At 45.9% G+C, this 20,551-nt stretch overlaps 1 protein-coding gene across 5 annotated transcripts in view; it reads left to right on the top strand.

Moving 5' to 3' along the window:
* PLEKHG1 (pleckstrin homology and RhoGEF domain containing G1) overlaps nucleotides 1-20,551 on the top strand; it is a 229,699-nt gene that overhangs the window by 113,627 nt on the left and 95,521 nt on the right. The window contains exon 1 of one of the 5 annotated variants that reach the window (XM_066372994.1): nucleotides 13,081-13,152. The exons of the other annotated variants lie outside the window; for them this stretch is intronic. The gene's annotated coding sequence lies outside the window, so the exon portion shown is untranslated. Of the gene's footprint in view, nucleotides 1-13,080; nucleotides 13,153-20,551 lie in introns of those variants that run through there. 5 annotated transcript variants of the gene reach the window in all.

Here is a 20,551-nt window from a genome sequence, read left to right as displayed (position 1 = left end):
AGCCCCCTGAACCCGGGTTTTCCAGCCCTGTTCCGCTCTGGCCCTCACTGTGCATGTCTGGTCTCCCCTGAGCCTGGACACCCGAGTCCACCCCAGAGGCATGCTGAAATGGAAGCACAGTCCCCTAAATGCACTTCAAAATTGTGAAGAGAAACACAAGCCAGTTAAGTATCTGAAGTGTGTTAGACTTGCTTGGCCCATCTCAGTCTGGAGTTGCTTCTTCCCTCGGGGAAGCTTCCTGCTTCTCTCTCATCAGGATTAGGGGAAGGTAGCTCCTTCTGGTTTTCCACCCCCCCACACCCCCTCTCCCCCCCTCTGCTCCTGAGGGAAGATATCACATATCAGAGGGTTTCTTCTTCAGAAACACTTGGGTATGTCTGCAAATCCTCACTGAGACCACTGCGTATTAAAATTTTATCTCCAGGGTTCAGAAAGAAATAAACATTGGTATGGGGTGCAGGATGGGGTTCCTCCCCCCCTTTCTAGGAAAAATGCTGATGATTAATGCCTCTGGGTGTCTTCTTAAATGCTCAGTGTCAAATGCACAAGTTCTCTTCCAAGTTAGGGGCCTGCTTATTTCTCTCTTTTTTCTTGCCCATAAACCCTGTCTTCCAGCCCTTGTTTATTTTGATGGGACGAGGATCTCCAGTTCTAAGTCTTAACTTCTGTCCTATTAACTTTTTTTTAAAGGTACAAGAAAAAAGAACATTTTATGAGATTAGGATATGATATGTAAATTTTGACATCTATAGTTGATCTTGGCTTGTTTTTGAGATGAGTATCAAACACAAAGTCCCACTTCAATATTTGTAGAAGGGTCTAAGATGGCCGCCCCCCCCCCCCCCCAGTGTGGCCAGACGTCTCAAAGTGTTGTCTTTCCAGCTGTGGTTTTTTGTCTTACTGTCCCAAGATTTTTCAATGTCAGAAAGTATGACACCAAGTTGTTGGGGTATTTGGTTTGGCAGAATGACCAATAAAACTGCTTCTTCTTTCTTAATTCCTTCATAGACACCCTGAACAAATTCTAGCAGTTATTGAAGTATTGCAGGTTTGTGAAAGAGCTACCAGGATAAAGACTTGGATTATTATAAAGAGTGAAAAAATGAAAACAGAAAGCCAGGAGGGTCAATGGTGGAGACGATGTAGATCTGCCCTACAATTAACAGCCTCCCACCCCTCCGCCGTGAATGCTTGTCCCTTACCCCTTCTCTAAATCTTTCCATGGTGGTTTTGATCTTAGAGTACTTTTTAAATTTTTTTTTATTTTTTGCCTAATCTTGTACAACAAACAACAAGTGTTAGTTTTAATACTTTGTTTAACTTTCATAGGATCTACCAACTGACGAGAAGTAATTTGTTCTTACCAGCTTATTTCTGGTAACCTGGTTCATTCTAGGACTACGAACCTAGATATAGTGTAGTGTCCGAATGTGTCTGTGTTGTAACCCAAAGTCAAATTCTCTAGGATCCAGGGACAGGCACGGTATGTAAGGGAGTGAAGGGGCACAGGTGTCACACAGATGGGAGTGGTGGGGACTGCGGCAAACTGGAAAGCCCACGGCCAGAATAATGAGAGCAAGCTTAGTGCCACCTGTTGCTGCCCCCTGGGGAGGTAAGAATGGTGTTGACTGATGTTTCTTCCTCCTTTTTTTGGCAACTGCTTCTCAAACAATAAAAAAATAAAAAATGCATGTGTATGTGAAATATCCTGACTTCTTAAAAATTTGTTTCCTCAATTGAAAGACATTTAAACCCAGTGTTGACAAACAAATCTTCAGGTCACCCTCTGCCTGCTTGACCTCAGATCACAAAAGCTTGGGGAGTGAGTCTTCAGCTCACACCAGGCTTCCCCGGGCCTCTGGTACCGGCTAAGTCACATTAAAAGACTAAACATTACAAGCTCCTTATCCCTTCTCACCAGCACCTGGACAAGACCTCGTCCCCTTTCCCTCTACGCCCAACCATGCCTCCCTGGCTCCCCAGTCCCCTGCCCTGCGACCCGGGGCTGCGTCCTTTCCCAGAAGTCCCTGGGATACTCGGAGGTACTCGGAGTCTGAGATACGCAGTCTCCAGGCTCCCCATGGGAGTTCATCTAGTTGGCCACCCAACCCCCAGGCTGCTGATGGCACCTCTCTCTATGGCTTGTTTTTTCTTCTCTTTGAAAAATTCCGCAGCTAAATTGCTTCAGATGTTACAGCTGTTCTCTCTCTCTCTCTCTCTCTCTCTCTCTCTCTCTTTACCACCCAGTCTCTTCTTTCTCTGGGGCATTCACAGGCTGCCAGAATGACTGGGGTGAGGTCAGCCTGCGTAGTGGTTGCTCATGAAATCAGAAACCAGTGCTTCCCCTGACCCTCTGTCCTTGTGCTGATTCCTTCCCCAGCCTCTCCCAGGGACACCAAGTCTACCATTACCACCCAGTCATCACTCTCAGCCCCATCCTCTGCACCCCACACAGAATCTGTCACCTACACCTCAAAATATCGGAATCCCAGTTTCAGATATTGTCAGATTTTTCTTTTTTCTTTTTTTTTTTTAACCATCTTAAATAGACCTGAAAGTCAATCAGTCACTGAGTCAATCAAAGCAACTAAACGAGGTTCCAGGTTGGGGGACAAGCACAAAAATCTCCCAGTCTTACCCAACGTCCATGGAGGATCAGTCAGGACACCCGTTAACAGTGAATTTGTTCTAATCACCATAATTGCATATGTACTTAAAGTATATGGTCTCCTCAGATCAGTTAGAACAAGCCATACTTTTCATTATCTGTGTATTATAGGAGTATAATTTTCGCAGTTTTACATTATATCAACGTTTATGTTATCTCTATTCCAAGAGTATATTAGGTCAGGTACTTGGTTGAGATGCAACTCCAAATTATATAATATATACCCTTGTGGTCAAATGAGTTAATTCTGTAATCTTCATTATAACCTGGTTTTCAGAATGCAGTTTTGCAGAAAGTGGAGATGAGGTCACTAAATAAGTAAAAAGCATAATTTTGGTGTTAGACATTCGCCTACTGTCAGATGATGTTCAAAATTTTTGCGGGGAACCTTTCTGTTGATAATAGTTGAGTTAAGTGTCTATCAGAAGTTTGGCCACATAAGGAATTATAGGTAATTTAAAGCAGTTTCCCTACACAAAGGTCACATACTCTTGGTTTTCCCATCAGCTCATGGTCAGCTGACTGGAATAGTGGGTCTACATTTAGGATCCTCATGTTATAGGAGAGCCTCTTGTTAAGAGAGAGCTGTAGAGTTCGGTCATTGTGCCAACACATCATTCAAAACATGGAATCTTAGATTCAGAGATTAGATTAGGAAACTGTTCTTAAACGTCATAGACTGTAGAGTTTTCATTTTACTAATCCAGAAGCAATCTGGAACCCAAAGAGCTTAGCGACTTGCCCAAGGTGACGGAATTGTCAACAACTGCTGAGATTCCACACAGCTCAACTCCAGGTCCTGTGTCCTTTCCACGTGTCATTTCATCAGCAGTAAATGATGGTTTAGATTGAGCAACATTAGGTCAGCTTTGGGGATGGTTTTTATTGCTACCTCACTCGGATGATAACCAGCAGTCACGGTGGAGACCTAACAACCGAATTCCCCGGTATTCCTGCTGCAGCTTAACCCTCTGGGGTTTGCCATTTCGCCACGTCTTTCTCTGGACAGACACCCGAGCAGCCGTATGGGTACTGGGTGGTTGTCCCTGGCTCTGGGTGTTCTTGAATGGCGATCAACTGATCCTGGGAAATACTCAAGGCTCAAATGTACAAGATCAAGCCACCTGTCCCCTAGAAGTGGCAAGGCAGCCCAAGTGAGACAGCCCCTCCCCCAGCCTGTCCTTCATGATGCCACTTCCTTTATTTTCTTTTTTATTTTTATTTTTGGTATTTTTCTGAAGCTGGAAACGGGGAGAGACAGTCAGACAGACTCCCGCATGCACCTGACCGGGATCCACCCGGCATGCCCACCAGGGGCGATGCTCTGCCCACCAGGGGGTGATGCTCTGCCCCTCTGGGGCGTCGCTCTGCCGCCACTCTAGCGCCTGGGGCAGAGGCCAAGGAGCCATCCCCAGCGCCCGGGCCATCCTTGCTCCAATGGAGCCTTGGCTGTGGGAGGGGAAGAGAGAGACAGAGAGGAAGGAGGGGGGGGTGGAGAAGCAAATGGGCGCTTCTCCTATGTGCCCTGGCTGGGAATCGAACCCGGGTCCCCCTGCACGCCAGGCCGACGCTCTACCGCTGAGCCAACCGGCCAGGGCCAACCAGTTCCTTTAAGGCTCCTTTGATGTTCACTTTAATCTGATTATACCTGATAAAAGTGCCGGACAGGGAGGTTTATGTTGTGATTTACTGAAGCCGCACCTTGTAAGAGGCCCTGTCTAGACCATTGGGCGAGAACAGTCATGGTCACTGCCCACTGGCTCTGCCCAGTGTCTGAAGAAAGAGTAAGAAAGGCCAAGGAGAGAGGCTGACGTGTACAGAGGAGAGGGTCACCTGAAGGCAGAGGAGGAAACTACGAGCTACTTTAATGAGGGGGCATTGTTACAGCACCCACGGTTATTATTGTGGCATGCACAGGACATTGGCAAACAAGACTGTCCAGAAAAACTATCGAGGTTGGGTGGTCACTGTGGGCATAACGCCAAGTATGCAGGCAGTCTGCACTGGCCAGAAGTGAAGCCACCTGGCCGATGTCCTCTCTCTGCCTGGCTTCCCCTGGTTAACCCCTTCTTAGCATTCGGATGTCACACATCTCTTCTGCAGGGAAGCCTTCCGTGACCACCCCGACCTAGGTCTGGTCCCCCTCTAGGTTTTCACTGCACCCCACGCCTTCCTTACAGTCACTTAGTCGTGTGATCGTTCAGTGTCTGCCTCCCTGGTCACACTCGGGCCTCTGAGGACAGAGTGTTCTCGCTGTATCTAAAAGTATGACGTAGGCAGGAGGAGCGGGGAGAGCATTTCTTTCCCAGAGGGTTGTCTTTAAAAATGATACTTTTCCACAGTCTTTAAAGAAGTAGGTTGATATGAGGATTGTTAAGATTCTGAAAACCCCTTGGTGAACGCCATAGAAATGCAGGCTCTTGAGACACATGGAGCCGGTGGTCAGAGAATGCTGCCGTTTGTAAGTACTGTCCCACATTCCTCACAGCGCAGGGAGCAAACCCTGCCCCCCACGCCACTGAGCCCTGCCTCCAGGTATCCCTAAGGGTAGTTTCCCAATAAGTAATTGAATGAAGAGAGACCTGATAGCATCTCAGATAATTAACAAAATTTAAACTGGAGGCAAGGTGTGATTTGTTAGGTATTTCCTCTAGTGGCTTTTGAAGAAGTTCAGCTCAATGTGAGAAAATGCTTCAAGGGTTAGCAACTGCCCCCAAGTGTGCTGGACTGTCTGAGCAGGGACCACACGCCTGGTAGCTGACGGTACCCCAGCAGAGACTGCGCGTGCCCGATGAGCTGTCGCGAAGGATGGCTCACACACCGGAGGAAGGGTTAGACTGGCAAGACTCAGAGCCTGCTTCCGCCATCGATACATTGATATCCGAGGCTGTCAGCCCCTGTGTCCCCTCCTCCACATAAACTCCACCAGGGCAGGGACTTTTTACCTGTTGTGTTCACTGGCACACGCTTAGTGCTTAAGACCAAGCTTGTCAAGTGAAGCTGTCATCAGCAGTGCACACCAGAGATTCGGGAGTTAGTATGAAGTTGCATCAGCGGGGGACCTGGCGGGGACCTAGCTCTCAGCTGGTCCTCACGGAGAGTTGAACGCAGGGGCTACTTCACTGAAGGTGGTGTGGCTGCGGGAGCCGGCAGGAAGTGTGAAGCCAAGAGGCTGTGGCCACGGCAGGCAGCTTTAACCATCACTCCCTGGGACAACCCACAGGGACCGCCGAGGCACACCGGAATAATCTAGTTGAGATCCCAGTGAGTGGTGGAACTGTGGAGGTCGGGCTGCTCAGCACCGGACCCCTCTTCAGCCGGGGAGCAGGAAGAAATGCCCCTGTCTTTCCCTGGCCTCTTAATACCGGTGTCTCCCATTAGCCAAACCCAGCCGGAAGCCAGCCAGCAGGGGTAGGGTGTGCCGGCCTGGGCAGAGCAGGGCAGAGAGAGACCGGGAGCAACACCTGGGGAGTAACCATCACATCAGTTTATTCTGTTCTACTTTCATTACACAAATAATACATATTCGTTGAAGAAAATGTCCCATAATCCCACCTCTCAAATCTCTAGATGAATATTTTGGCTTTCTTTCTTTCTCTCTCTCTCTCTCTCTCTCTCTCTCTCTTTCTCTTTCATACACTGGTAAAGTTACGAACATTTTTATTCAGAATAAACCAAAGTGAATTTGGTGACACTTGTTTCTTGGCCCAATGAGGATGGAGCCGGCGGCTTACAGAGCGCCCTGTTTCCTTCCCTTTGTTCTGCGAACATAAACAAGTTACTTCATGCACCTCTGTGGGAACGAGGGATTAGGCAAGCCTTTGGATGCACAGAAACTTGCAGCACGTTTGGCTCTGAGCTTGGATACCAAGTAATTAAATATAAGATGAAAGGCGAGTCCAACAGAGCTCACTCTCTGGGCTGGAAAAGGAAATAGAAGGGAAGGCAACCTCGCTGAGCTGGATTCCACGGTCAACATCAAGTTTCTGTCCCCTTTTCATACATAGCACTTGACGGGCAGTGTGAAAATAAGGGGAAGGACAGCTTAGGAAAACAGAGCAGACGCTTCTGTACACAGTTCCCGTGACAGCTGCGGCGTCCCACACCGCTTCGGCGCCCTCGTCACACTCGTCCTTATTTACCTGATGCTCGTTCAGCCTGCTCAACAGGCGCTTCCAAAAGGCACAGCCCTCGTCTCGTGCCTGAGCCCGGCGTGGAGCGTGGTGTTGAGCAGGCCCCAGGTAGCGAGGGTGGCAAAGTGGTTGAAGTTCTAAAATGGGGAGGAGAGGACAGGTGGGTGTCACTGTCCCTGCCAGAGCTCTGACGGGCAAAGACAGGTGTTTGAGACCATTCTCATAATATACCTAAGGGCAGCGGGCTCCTGTCGCTTCAGTTAAAAATAAAACACCTGGAAAGTGTAAAGTCATCTTAGCTCTCTCGGAGAGGAGTAAGTTCTCTCCTGCAGTGGGATCTACACTTGGCCTTTTACAAGTTTCTGCTGGAATGGAATTGTCCTCACGACTTGGCTCAGAAGCCAAAGGAACGGAAGTTCACCCCACCCCACGTCAGGGCTGGAATTGGACAGCCTCCCCTGGGCGCAACCCATCTGCACTCGGATCCTGTATCTAGAGGTTAAGCTGTCAGCTACTGAGACATGGAAAGTGGGCTTGGGAGTGGGGGAGGAACGCCGGTGGTGGCCCTCCTCAAGGATGTCGGTTGCTGCAAGGAAGATTCCGAACAGCTCAGAGACTGACGCACAGCTGCTCTGAGCGGCTCCCCAGTGTCTCCCCTGCAGGCCCAGCTGCTCAGCGCTGCTGCTGTTGGTCATTGTCTCCACACCCACCGTCCCAGGGCTGCAGACCAGGGCTGAGCTGACAGGTCCAGCCGAGCCCTCCCCACCACACACCGCCCGGGCTGTGGAGGAAGGGCTGGCCGAGGGGATGTCCTTCCTTTCTGCCCCAATGTGAACGTGGCTCTGCAAACTCACCTGAAGGTTATGAGCCTTTATGGTGTTACTCTGAATCTGTAATAGATCATTTTAATTGTTATTTTGGAAAAATACTGGTGCAGGAATTCAGCAGAGTATCCAAGTCCCCTGCTAGAAGTTCAAGTGCATTTTTTTTAAAGAGTGTTTTTCAAAGTATAGATTGTGTTGCATGCCTTTCGTTATGAATGGATTAGATGTGTGTTATCTCCTGGAAGAAAAAAAAAAATGTGTCTGGAAACAGACTGCATTCTTAGAGGGATAATTAGTTCATTGTGCTCCGCACAGAGTCCTCCCATGTGTCCTTAAAGATGGGACTGATCTAGTATCGAAAGCCAGAGGCTATTTGTAACATATTGCTTGCTTGATATCTAAAAATTGTTCAGTTCGGGAATAACTAAGACTTGATTTCATTGTCTCTGGACAATAAAGACCAAAATATCCTAATAAAAGAACAGAGCAAAAAAAATAGAGTCAGTGGTGGTCCTAGGGGCAGAGAAGTGCGCCCACGGAGGAATTCCTGGATCCACGCGAGTTTTAGACCAAGAACGTGTGTCCTTACAGGCCAACCCGTTGGTTTTCATGGCTGACTGATAGGTGATGAAGTCAACTGTGACACAGTTGTAAGGTAAGAGGGGGCAGGGTGTGAGAAAGTGCTGTGAATAATGACAAATACAGAGTTGTTTTCTACAATGAAAAATAAAGAGTCGTTTTCTACAACTCTTCTGAGCATGCCTGAACACCGACATTTTAGTGCAATAAGGGATGAGGAATTATATTTTCAGCTGGAGAACTTGGTTCTAGTAACTATTATCTGTAGTTCGGTTTCCATTGTTAGATTCAGTACTCCAGGACTCGGAAAAAGAATGGTGCTTCCTTTTCATTTCTGCTATACTTGAGTGCTTTTGTCTGCCTTCCACCTATGTCTTCTGCTAGGAAGAAACACTTTTTTTCAATTTGTAAGTTCACTTACCATGAAAATGATTTCACTTGGAAAATAGTCCGTTGGTAGAGGAAACAGATTAGATTTTTCTTTGTTTTGTTTAACAAAATATATTGTTTTCTTTGTATAATAATAGCCAGAGAGAATTTATAGTTGGTGACATTTTCTGGGTTTACAGTAGAGTGTCTGGAAGAATGTATATAGATTGTTAATCAACAGCACCGCAGTGCAGAGGGTGTCAGTACATTATGCTTCAATTTCAAGAGGAAGGTCAATGTGTCCTTCTAGGACAGCAGTGCCGGGGGGGGGGGGTGACACCTCTTGGCATGCAGTTGACTTTAATATTTATCATGTACTCTGTGGTATGCGCTTAGAAAATATAATCTAATGCCTTTTTCTTTCAAAGAAAAAGAACTTAGAAGAGATAGAAAAAATTAAGAATGTTTTGTCAGTGACCTGTACCTTAGAAAACTGTTGGCTTTACCATTTGTCCTGGGATATGTGTCCCCGTGGTGGCGTCTTAAGTCACAGGATGGATAGGTTCACCCCCTCCTCCAGCATTTCAGTTGTTTTTGCCACATGTAAAATACGGATTGGACTGTGAAGTACCCCTTAGAACTCTGGTGCCTTTGTACCCAAAAAGGTAAGATTGTTTTTGTTGACGTCGGCCTTATCCAGTATTGACTAGAGGAAGTGCAACCTTAGCCAGGATCTGAGAAGTGTGTGCACGCCTTTGCCCCCGTTCCTCTCCCGGGGCCATTCTTTCGTCCTTCGTTGCACAGCTGCTTGGAGCCGTTGCCCGGCTGCAGAGTCAGCAGAGTGCCTGGTGAGGTCGGACCTGGTCCAGCCCCAGGAACTGCAGGCTGTTTGTGCCTCGGCCCTGTCCCTGCAGACTGCCCCGTTGCCGCCTCCTTCCTAAAAGACTGAGCGTTCCTCAGAAGGACACGCAGGCTAATTCCCATGACTGTGACTGTGACTCCATCACCGGTCCCAGAGGATACTTGAGTTTTCATTGACTGGACTTTTACCTGAAACCAAAACGAGTGGGCTCCTTGGCGTAGAGTCCCAGGCCCAATGGTGGATTTCTGGGAAGGGGCGTTTTTCAATGGCGGGGCTCTCTGGTCCTCGTCCTATTAGGCCACAAGGTGGGCCCGCACTTACCTTGTTGCCTGGATTGTGTCCTGCTGGCTGTACCCACGTCCTGTGGGTGCTGGGACCCCAACCCTGCTTCCTGTTGGGGTGACCAGGACTGCGAGGGAGGTGATAAGAGCCGCTTTCCAGTGAGAATATCCTTTTCCACCCGACAAACCGTAAATGTGCATTTTATCTGTGGCCAATCTCACTAGCGTTTAAAGCAAGATACTGTTGAGCAAAGACTATCTTTTCACCTCCTCTTAGTAGTGGCGGATGCCCTGGGCGGCAAGAAGCCACCAGGCGACCACCCCTGTGCCTGTCGCATACCTTGGGGTTCATGCAGCTGCGTGCAGGGAAGTCGGTGGCCACCCAGCCGGCCCCTGCCAGAGGTATGAAAAGTCCAGTGTGTCCCGTGTGCGGGATGTGGGATGGGGGAGGACCAGAAAGAACACCGTGTGCGGGCTGTGGGATGGGGGAGGACCAGAAAGAACACCGTGTGCGGGATGTGGGATGGGGGAGGACCAGAAAGAACACCGTGTGCGGGCTGTGGGATGGGGGAGGACCAGAAAGAACACCGTGTGCGGGATGTGGGATGTGGGATGGGGGAGGACCAGAAAGAACACCGTGTGCGGGCTGTGGGATGGGGGAGGACCAGAAAGAACACCGTGTGCGGGCTGTGGGATGGGGGAGGACCAGAAAGAACACCGTGTGCGGGATGTGGGATGTGGGATGGGGGAGGACCAGAAAGAACACCGTGCGGAGCTGGGGTGGGACCGGGGCTTTAAGGAAATACTGAGGCGCAGAAGGCTCCTCTGCTCTCGGGTGGAAAGGCCGTGCCTGTGGCTCAAGAAATGTACTTTTCTTTTCCCTTTTTCTTTCTCTGCTCTGGAGTGTCTGCACTGTCCCTCACCGAGCCCTGTGCACTCTGCAGTGGTTAATTCATCCAGTGAATACTTACTACTGGGGTAAATGTAACGGGGGGAAAAAAAAGTGTGTGTGTGTATGTGTTCCTTGCTTGAAAAAAGCTTCCAATGTAAAGGAAACGAGACTTAAAATGCAGTGAACCCGCCATGACTCTGGATGCCATTTGGCAGGGGGGTTTCAGTTACTCTCAAGGGACACAGAAGGTCTCCCCTGATCCAAGGGGATGATTTGACTAAAGCAAGAACTGCAGGTGAACTAACAAGAGACTGAGCCAGGGGACCACATATGGCCCGTGCTGTCCCGTCAGGCTGTCCTCCGAAGCCGAGTCGCCAAGGCGGCGGCGTTGACAGACTGCCCGGCATCCGCAGGCCAAGGAGTTTGCTGGTTTTGTTCTCTGGTCACATACACAGCATCTCTCAGAAATGGCTTTTAAAAAACTGTTTCTCCCTCCCCCCCAAAAAAAATCCCAAGTACTGTACAATAATACTTTATTGAGAGATAAAAGTAGTTAATTTGTGCTCTGAGGATATACCCAGAAAGCAGATGGGCCGAAAAGCCAGCAGCTTCTCATCCAAGAATTGAGATCTCTGTCATCTTCCACGTGGACCCCTGATCTGCAGGATAGATCCCCTGCGGCCCTGGCTGACAGTCCAGGGCAGGAGAAAGACAATTAGGAAAAAGTTTTTATACTTAGCGTTAACTGTGATCGTTACTCTAAGTATAATCAACGGCCTCAACCAGTGGGAAGAGCAGTGGGCTGGAGGGCTTACGGAAGGTCAGACGGAGCTTCTAAGACCTGAGTTGACTCTTAAGTAGAAGCCAAGGAGTCAGACGTAGTCTGGGGGATGTCATGTGGAGAGCAAGAGAGATCTCTGTGGATCCTCAGAACGAAGGCTAACGAGTCCCCACAGCCCAAGGCGGACCCTTCCTCTCAAACTGCCTTTTCAGCATCCATAATACTGTGATTTCCATCAAACTGGTAAATTCTGTGGGGGAGAAACGATTGGATCAAGTTGTCTTCTGAACTGATAAATTTCCATTCAGATGGCTTATTTAAATATCCCTTTATATGTTTGGCCTTACTTGAAGGAAATAGGCATTAAGACAAATTATCCTATTATGTTGTTAGTTTAAAATCACTTAATAGGCATGATAGAGATGGTTACATTAAAGATGATCAGCTAATGTTATTTTCCATAACCGCAAATGAATGCTTTAAATGAAACATCTCTTTAAAGGATTTTGATTCTGAGTTGAGTGTTAGGTGTCTATACATGGGCATAAGCCATAGCTTGAATTTTAGCCCCCTGATGCAATGGTATTCATTTCCAGTAACATATTTGGACTTCTGAAGACCTTCATCTAAAGAACTCAATATCTTTTCAAATGTGAACCTTTTGAATCTTTACATAAAAATACAGTTAGTAGTTTAAGATGGACAGGTGGGCTTAAGGAAACTGAAGCCCCAAACAATATGAAGTTCTCTCCTGCTAAGGTTGGGAGCTAGCTCTTCTGTCTTTACTTCTTAGCATTTATGAACTCAAAAGGACGTTTTTCTAAGAAATGCCTCCAAGTTCACATTGTGGGTGTTTGTCTTCGAATAGATTTTACATAGTGTCCTTTAAAAAGTCAAGCTTCAGTGTGTTCCTGGTTCCCTTTGCTTACTTAAAACTGTTAGATATCTTGTTAAATGAAACTTTCTTCAGATGTGTTATTCGCCGCCCCGCCCCCGCCCCCAGACGGTACCGTGAAGCTTCTGTTCAAGATGCGTCCGTTGACTTTGAAACAAACTTATAATTCAGGAAGTGCACTTGGAACTATCCAAAGATCTTGCTTCTTTTGCGGACTTTAATGAGGGCGGCGGCCGGGGCCAGCAAGGTAAATCCGGGGCTTTTTCGGCCAGCGTGGGCTGTATTTGATGTCCATAAAGGCAGGGCAGGCGCGGGGTGCTGCTCAGCGAAGTGTGCATTTTCAAGTCACCCACAGTGGTGTCTATTGTCCTATTTCTCAATTGAATGATGTCATGTTTCATTTAAGGCTCTTGGTGATGCTGAAGTCTGTGGTCTGCACACTAGGGGGAAAAAGGCAGTGAGAAAGTTGCAAATCAGGTTTTTGTAAAGCCTTTGTGTGTCGGGGTTTTGAGAGATAAAAGCTGACTCATGCAATATTTCGACGGAAGGAGCTGCACAGACTAGTAAAAGCTTCTTGTTTTACCTGCCTGAGCCTCAGGGAGGTCACCGCGTCAGCTGAAGGCAGACGATGTGGCTTAGGCTGGGAGAGCAAGGTAGGTGCTAAGTGAATGTGCCCCCAACAAGCAATGCCCCGACAGCCGTGTGGCTTCCCGGGCACCGTCCACACCGTCCACAGAAGCTCTCGCGGGGGAGGGGGATTCTTCCCAACGCTGGCAGGGGCAGCAGCGTGCCTGGATATATTACAGCTGTTCTGTTATAAATGCGATCTGCAGAAAGGAGTTCTCCAACAATGGAATTAACCTAGAAGGTGATTTTTTTTTTCATCCCTCTGAACTGCATTGTGTCTTAAATGTTTGTTTGGCGGGGGTGGGGGGGTGGGGGGGGGGTGCCTAGTTTTGGTTTGGTTTTGATTGTTCCTTAAGACTGAAATATCTAGAGAGCTCATGTTTGCGATTCTGGAGCGAACACTAAAATCTGAAGTTGCCATGCATTGAATCCTCAGCATATTAATGTGCTTTCTTTGTGAGGTTCATGCAAGCTTAGCTGGGCTGGAGGGGGGGCGGGGGGTGCAAAATAAATGTTTGCAAATTTCAGGCTTAGCAACTGTAGTGATGAAATTTAGTCTGAGTCTAGTCGTCACCAAAGTTGACTAAGTAAACGTTTGCAGTCTCCATGTTGTGTGTTGATTAGTAAGAAATACTTTTGTTAGGAGGAATAAGAAGGGAGAAGGAGGAATCGATTTCATTCAGAGCTGTTGGAATCTGATTTTATTGTGTTTTATTATTTTAACTTCGTGTTCTCAATATATTTGAAAGATGTTTATATTCAACAGTCCTTTTCCTTAATCCTATGGCACATAAAGTCAATTATCCCAATTTAAAACATTTGATACAAATTAAGGCTGTGATTTGAATTTCCTTAAATAATTTTTCAGGTTATAAAAGTAACACACTTGTTAAAGAAAAGTGGAATTTACAGATAAATATCAAAGTAAAAGCATCTCTTCTCTTAGTTTGCAAAAATTAATGTTAACATTTTATTATATAACCTTCAGATCTTTTTTTTTCAAATGTGCATTATAAATAAGGGGCATTTTAAATTCAAAGTTAGCATCACGTTATAGATGTTTTATAAACCACCCATTTCACTCAGCTGTATATAATGACCATTTTTCACACCCTCAAACCTATGAAAGGACATGACATTCAATAGTTTTATATTGGCCCTTCCCGATGGATTTATTTACCCAGATCTCTATTGTTAGACACTTTGAATTCACTTCCTCCTTTTTCTTTAAGAAAATGTTTAGTGTACTTTATGGATGGAATTATTTACTCAGCGTGCTATTGTTAGCCACTTGGATTTCTCTTCTTCTTCCTCCTTTTTTTTTAATTTTCTTAAAGAAAATGCCATTTAGCCTAATGCCTCCCTCTCGGCTGCACAGAGACGTTTTTGGAACCGACTGTGTTCGGTACAGATGGAGCCTGCATTCAGTACAGATGGAGCCTGCATAGATCACTCTCATTGTTTAGTCACTGCCCCGGGACTGTATTTCTACGCTAATAGGAAGGTGCTGTTCAAAGTGAAGCTGGAGTGTAGATTAGTATTTAATCTAAATTAAAAATAGAGTTTTGTAGCCTTTGGAAAGTCAGTTATATATATATTTATATTTCACCATCCAAGACCTGCCATGAGTGGGAGGTAGAAGAAACTTGCTGTTTTGTGGTTACTGCCTGTGCTGGGATTCCAGCCAGGAGTGGGCAATGAGTGCACTTGTAGCATTATAATGCAGTTATTTCAGGGTTGCACTCACGTCCTGACGGGTGGATGAGGCCTGAGGAATCATAGTGTCTGGCTGCCTAACTCACACGTGAGGAAAGCAGAAACCCCAAAATTGCAAATACAAACACAGGCAGGGCAGAGATGGAAATTCTCTGTCGAAAGGAGAGAAGGAGAGAGTGTTGTATCATAGTCTAATTTCTGGATGGTCCTCTGAGTTCTTTCTGCACACAGTTGGACACATATTTATTCCTTTACATGCATGCACACACTGAGAAGGTCCCTTTGGCTCATTGGTGCTGTGGGCTTTACACAAGTAGCTCATGTTTAGTCCTTCATTTCCTGATCTCGAAGCTCCTTTCCCGCCCTACTGTTATATGCATCTATATCCAAGTTCAAGGAAGATTGGACTCGAAATCAGAAACCACCTTCTCTGGTTCACAGTTTAATTCTGACTACAAAGTTGCCTAACCTCCCTGTTATTTTTTTCCCTCTACAAAATTTTTAAAAGTAATAACACGTGAATACATGTTGAGGCTTTGTTCTGTTTGTTTGTTTCTTTTTGAGGATAATTTTGATACAGAGTTAAAGCAGTGCCATTTTATGGTAAGGCTGATCTGTTATAATAGACTGTTGGGTTATTGTTTGCTGTATAACAAATCACTCCAACACCCCGTGGCTTGAAACAGTGATAGTCATTCATATTCTTTCAAGGCTCCTGGGAGTCAAGAATTGAGGAGAGGCTCTGCTAGGTGGTTTAGACTCAGGGACTCATGAAGTGGCTGTCAGAAATGGTAGTGCTGTCATCCCGAAGGCATCTTACCTATGTGTCTGGTGCCTACCGGAAATAAACAGCAGGGGCCAGCCAGCACAGCTGGGGTCCCTTAAGCATCTCTCTGTGTATCAGTGTGGTCTCACCACCTGGTTTCTCCAGCACGTCAGCTTCAGGATAAGCAGACTTTCATATGATGGCTCAGAGCATGTCCAGACCCAGTGATCACAGGGTGCCTTTGGTCTCCTTGCTCCGCCATACTCTAGGCAGCGATTTTCCACTGGTGTGCCGCAGCAGATACACTGGTACGCCCAAGAATCTTTGTTTTCTTATGGTAGGATTTGTTTTCTTTTCTCTTTAGTTCTTTTCTAATGGAATTTATTGGGGGTGACACTGGTTAATAAAACCACATAGATTTCAGGTGTGCCATCCATCATCCATGATCTGTGCACCGCATAACACGTTCACCCGGGTGCTTGCAAGAATTTTTAAAACCTGCAGTACCTGACTGTTTAGTCAGGGGCACTGACCTCTTTTCTCTTAGATTGTCAAGTAAAAGAAGTAACAACAGCAAACACAAAAATAGCTGTCCAATGTAAATGAATCAAAATTATATCTTTTTTTTTTTGTTTTTGGTCAAATCAACAAACATACATGTTTTGGTGTGCTGCAGAATTTTAGTAATTGGCTTAGCTGTGCCATGAGATGAAAAAGGTTGAGAACCATGCGCTAGTGTCCTATCTGTGGTTCAGGCAAGGTCCCTGCCACTTCTGGGTTCCAATGGGAAGAGGGACTAATAAATGAACAATGTCTGATGCTTGAGAGACTGATCCCTGGAGGGACGTGTGTCATGTCCATCGGTGAGAGCCTGACCCCTGGGCCACATCTAATGGCAGGAAGGCTGGGAAGTGTGCGCAGCTGGAACTCAATTTACTAAAAAAGAAGAGGGCGTGGATTTTTTTTTTCCAAAGTGAGAAATGGGGAGGTAGAGAGACAAACTCCTGCATGTGCCCGACCAGGATCCACCTGGCATTCCCACCAGGGGGCGATGCTTGGCCCCTCTGGGGCGTTGCTCCGTTGTAACTGGAGCCATTCTAGCACCTGAGGTGGAGGCCATGGAGCCGTCCTCAGCATTCGGGCCAACTTTGCTCCCATGGAACCTTGGCTGCAGGAGGGGAAGAGAGAGATAAAGAGGAAGGAGAGGGGAAAGGGTGGAGAAGCAGATGGGCGCTTCTCCTGTGTGCCCTGACCAGGAATCGAACCCGGGACTTCCACACGCCAATGCGGTGAGCCGACGCTCCACCGCTGAGCCAACCATCCAGGGCCAAGGGCATGGATTTTACTGAACAGCTAACAGTCCTGTCTGAAATTGTAAAAACACAACCCATAGTTTCGCTTTAATCCCACCCCATAATCTCCTTCACCTCCCACACTACACCACCACAGAAAAAACACACAGTCAAGGTAAAACTAGCTGCATTTGCATAAAAGCCTGAAGGGAATTTCCAAAGGTCCTCTTTTAACCAAAACGCAGGCCTGTGCCCTCCAACGGGGAGACTCTTGACTCGGCTAAAGCACTCTCTCTAATATAGAAACCTCGTTGACCCGCTCGTTTAACCCCTGCTCAGCTGCAGTGGCCCTTGGGCCTCTTAGTTCCCATGGAAGAGCCTAGGAATCAATCAGTAAATCATCTGAATATCTGGTATGAGACTTCACACCTTGAAGGAATTTTTGTTCTTCATTCAACCTCTCACCTCATGTTTTAACAAGAGCATTTTTGCAGAACGTCTTTCCTGCTCTTGATCTTCTTGTTCAAATACTTGCTTTACTGACTCTTCAATGTAACAAGATTTTTTTCAACTACGCATTTTGGAAATATTTTTAATTTACAGAAGAGCTGCCAAGATAAATCTAGGGCTCCTGAACGCTCATCACGCCGCTTTCCCAATGTAAACGTCATGCGTAACCATAGACCATCGATCAAACTAACAAATTAACATGGTAACAAGACTGCTGACTTCTTCACTTCCAAACAGCTGCAAATAACTGTGAAAGTCTTATTCCCTGGATTGCACATGCTGAACTTTAAAGAACGTGGCGTGGTAGTCCTGTCCCTGCTATTAATGCAAGAATCACACTGGTATTTTAGAAAACCGAGAGATGGCGATTCATGTTGCTATCTGGGGGTTTTGTCTGTTGAGCTGTCCACTGTCTCAGAAGTGTGGAGAGGAGACAGTTTCTCTCCAGATACTGGGTATTGTCTTTGAAATGTATCAATGTGTATATTTCTTATAACTGTGACTTGGAAAAGATGTTTGAGTCTCTCTTTTTTTTAAATCCTGAAGTTGGTCGTTTGCAGCTTTGTGGCTCTGCTAAGGACTGGCTCTGTGTTAAATGAACTTTGCAGGGTGACAAGAAGAACGTCTTGCTTACCTTTCAGTCTGTCTTGTGCCATCTCTCTTTGAGCTATCTACAGGCAGCGTAACAAGGAGCTCCATAATTTTTGTCGTGGGTCCTAAGCACAAGACATTCTCTCGGTTTTCATGACTGTCCTGCCAATGAAGCCAGTGAGGTCTTTGCAGCCTAGAATAGCAATGAACAGAACTTGGAAATGCTGAGGACTGAGGGCCCCTGCTGTGCACAGAGTTCAGCCTGGCCTGGTCAAGCTGGCCTCGGGAGCTGGGACAGGGAGTGGTTGGCTGTGGACCCAGCAGTCCCTCCTTCAACAGGTAAACACGGTCACAGGAAGCTTGGGCTTTACTTGCCATGGACAGTTTGCCTCAACCCTAAATCAGCCCAAGAGTCAAGTTAGATCCAAGAAGAGCTATTCTGGGTTCTGGTAGTGACCTCCCAAAGGAGAGCAATTAAAATCATGGAAGTTTGAAGAGCAAAGAAGGACAAGCCAAGAAATTCAAGCTCTTTCACTGAGGAAAAATGAGAGAGAGGGACGTGTCATGAAGTAAAATGTGTGAAAGTGTATCTACATGATCGTCGTGCCACCATTTTTTTTTAATTGAATATGGCACGAGAAGGAATATTTTTATTTTGGTGGCTTTTAGGCTAATAATGGTACTTCCAGGTGTAAGAATCATTAGGATTCCAAGGCCCCTCGACCTACCTGAGCTTCCACCACCAACATCTGTAGGTTTACCAAAGGTCAGATGGACTAATATCCTCCAGGTGGATAGAACCAGCTGATTTTAGAGTATTCATGGTCAAAATACCCATTGACACGGGCCATTATCAGTGTTTGGCAAGTTTACAGAAGATGCTGAATTATTAGGGGTGCGTGTGGGACTTGGTAAGAACGAGAGAGAGGCTGTGACAGGGAAAGGAAAGGAAAGCATCAGATTACTCAGATGTTGATACCACCTGCCAACATCCTTCACTCCAGGAAGGGGGAAAGCTTTTCTGCTCTGCAGTTTGGTCATGTTTCAGTGTATCGTGGAAATCTATCACCCCAGTATCTAGTATGCAGTCATTGTCGCCCAGCCCTGTCTTGGCCAATTTGTGACAATATTGTGTATGAATGAATGGAGCTTAAAAAAGAAAAGACAAACTTCAAGTTATAGGCACCTCTCCATTTGTTATTATTTAGGCAAATATTGATAAGAAAGTAAATTTAAATCTTACAGAATCATAGAATTATCTAGAATATTTCTAGACCAGCGCTGTCCAACTAAAATATAACGCAAGCCACATAGCTAATTTGTCATTCTCTAGTAGCCACATTAAAAGTAAAATGAAGGGTGTTATATTGAGTGGGACACTTGAAACCATATCAAGACAATAAGTTAAAAATAAAAAAGGGGAAAAAAAGAGTAAAATAAAACCAGTGAAAAGAACTTTAAGGAGCTATTTTATTTTACCTGCTATTACAAAATATTATTTCAACATGTAATTAATATAAAATTATTAATGAGGCATTTTATACTTTTGGTTGTATAGCATACTACTAACTCTTTGAAATCTGGTGTATATCTTACATTTCTAGTACATTGCAATTTAGACTAGTTGCATGTCAAGTGCTTAATAGCCACATGTGGCTACTGGCTGCTATGTTGATCACTGGAGCCCTAGAAATGAATATTAAAAATTGGTGAGTTGCATCAGGAAGAATAGGCCAGACAGGGTAGAAATCATAAATTATTTTGAAGGAGGTGAGAACAGGACTAGACAGTTTTTATGAGGTATATTTCCTTACATGAGAAAACTATAATTATCTTCTAAGCAATGAATGAACATGAAAAATGTTATCCATTAGCAAACACAGCCTTGTATTATACACCATTATACAATCTAGCTTTAAGTGTTTCATTTCTATCATTGGTCATTTTGGAAGGTGTTTAGTTTGAGGTAGTAAGCTTGGCTGAATGCTGCAGCTACCAGATATCTCAAGCATTCTGCTTTAGACAGTGCCTGGCTGGCAGTCTGACGAGTAGGCTTGTCAGTCCAGTGGCCTAGAATACTGTTGACCCTTGAACGATGTGGTTATGTGCGCTGACCCCAGCCCAGTCGAAAATCTACATGTTACTTTTGACTCTCCAAAATCTTAAGTACTTGCAGGGGTTTGGTTCCAGGATCCTTGTAGATACCAAAATCCACAGCTATTCAAATGTCCTATATAAAATGGCGTAGATCAATACATACAATCGGCCCTCTGCATCTGCAGACTGCCAATCATAAAGAGTACAGGTAATATTGGAAAAATACCTGCGTATAAGTGGACCTACGCAATTCAAACTTGTGTCATTCAAGGATCAGCTGTACATGGCCTGATGTGGCAACATGGGTGTCGTTCCTTGGAACAGGGCCCGATTCATGTTGCTATGTGACTCATCCTTGAAGTGACCCCTAGGGACCTGAGTTTCGCCTCCCACTTTGGCCTACCTTTGAGAGTATAAAAGCAGCCCAACATGAACTCCTCAAAAAACATCGGTGCTTTTTAATTCCCTCTTTTCATCCCTTGGTCCCAATATTGGCTAGCTAACTTAGAGTGAAAGTAAGTAAAAAAAAATGAGTCTCTGTTGTGTTCATTTTCTACTGTTCCTGATAATGAACACCTGCCAAGACTTATGTAACTATTCAATATAGTTTTCTATCCTGGAGAGGAGGTTGATTCAGAAAACCAGAACTTGCCCCGGAGACTGGTGTC

Source organism: Saccopteryx leptura, chromosome 3 (genome assembly GCF_036850995.1).
Source record: "Saccopteryx leptura isolate mSacLep1 chromosome 3, mSacLep1_pri_phased_curated, whole genome shotgun sequence".
Taxonomy (NCBI): domain Eukaryota; kingdom Metazoa; phylum Chordata; class Mammalia; order Chiroptera; family Emballonuridae; genus Saccopteryx; species Saccopteryx leptura.
The sequence above is the reverse complement of the archived record's forward strand: the minus strand, read 5'-3'. Positions and strand labels throughout refer to the sequence as shown.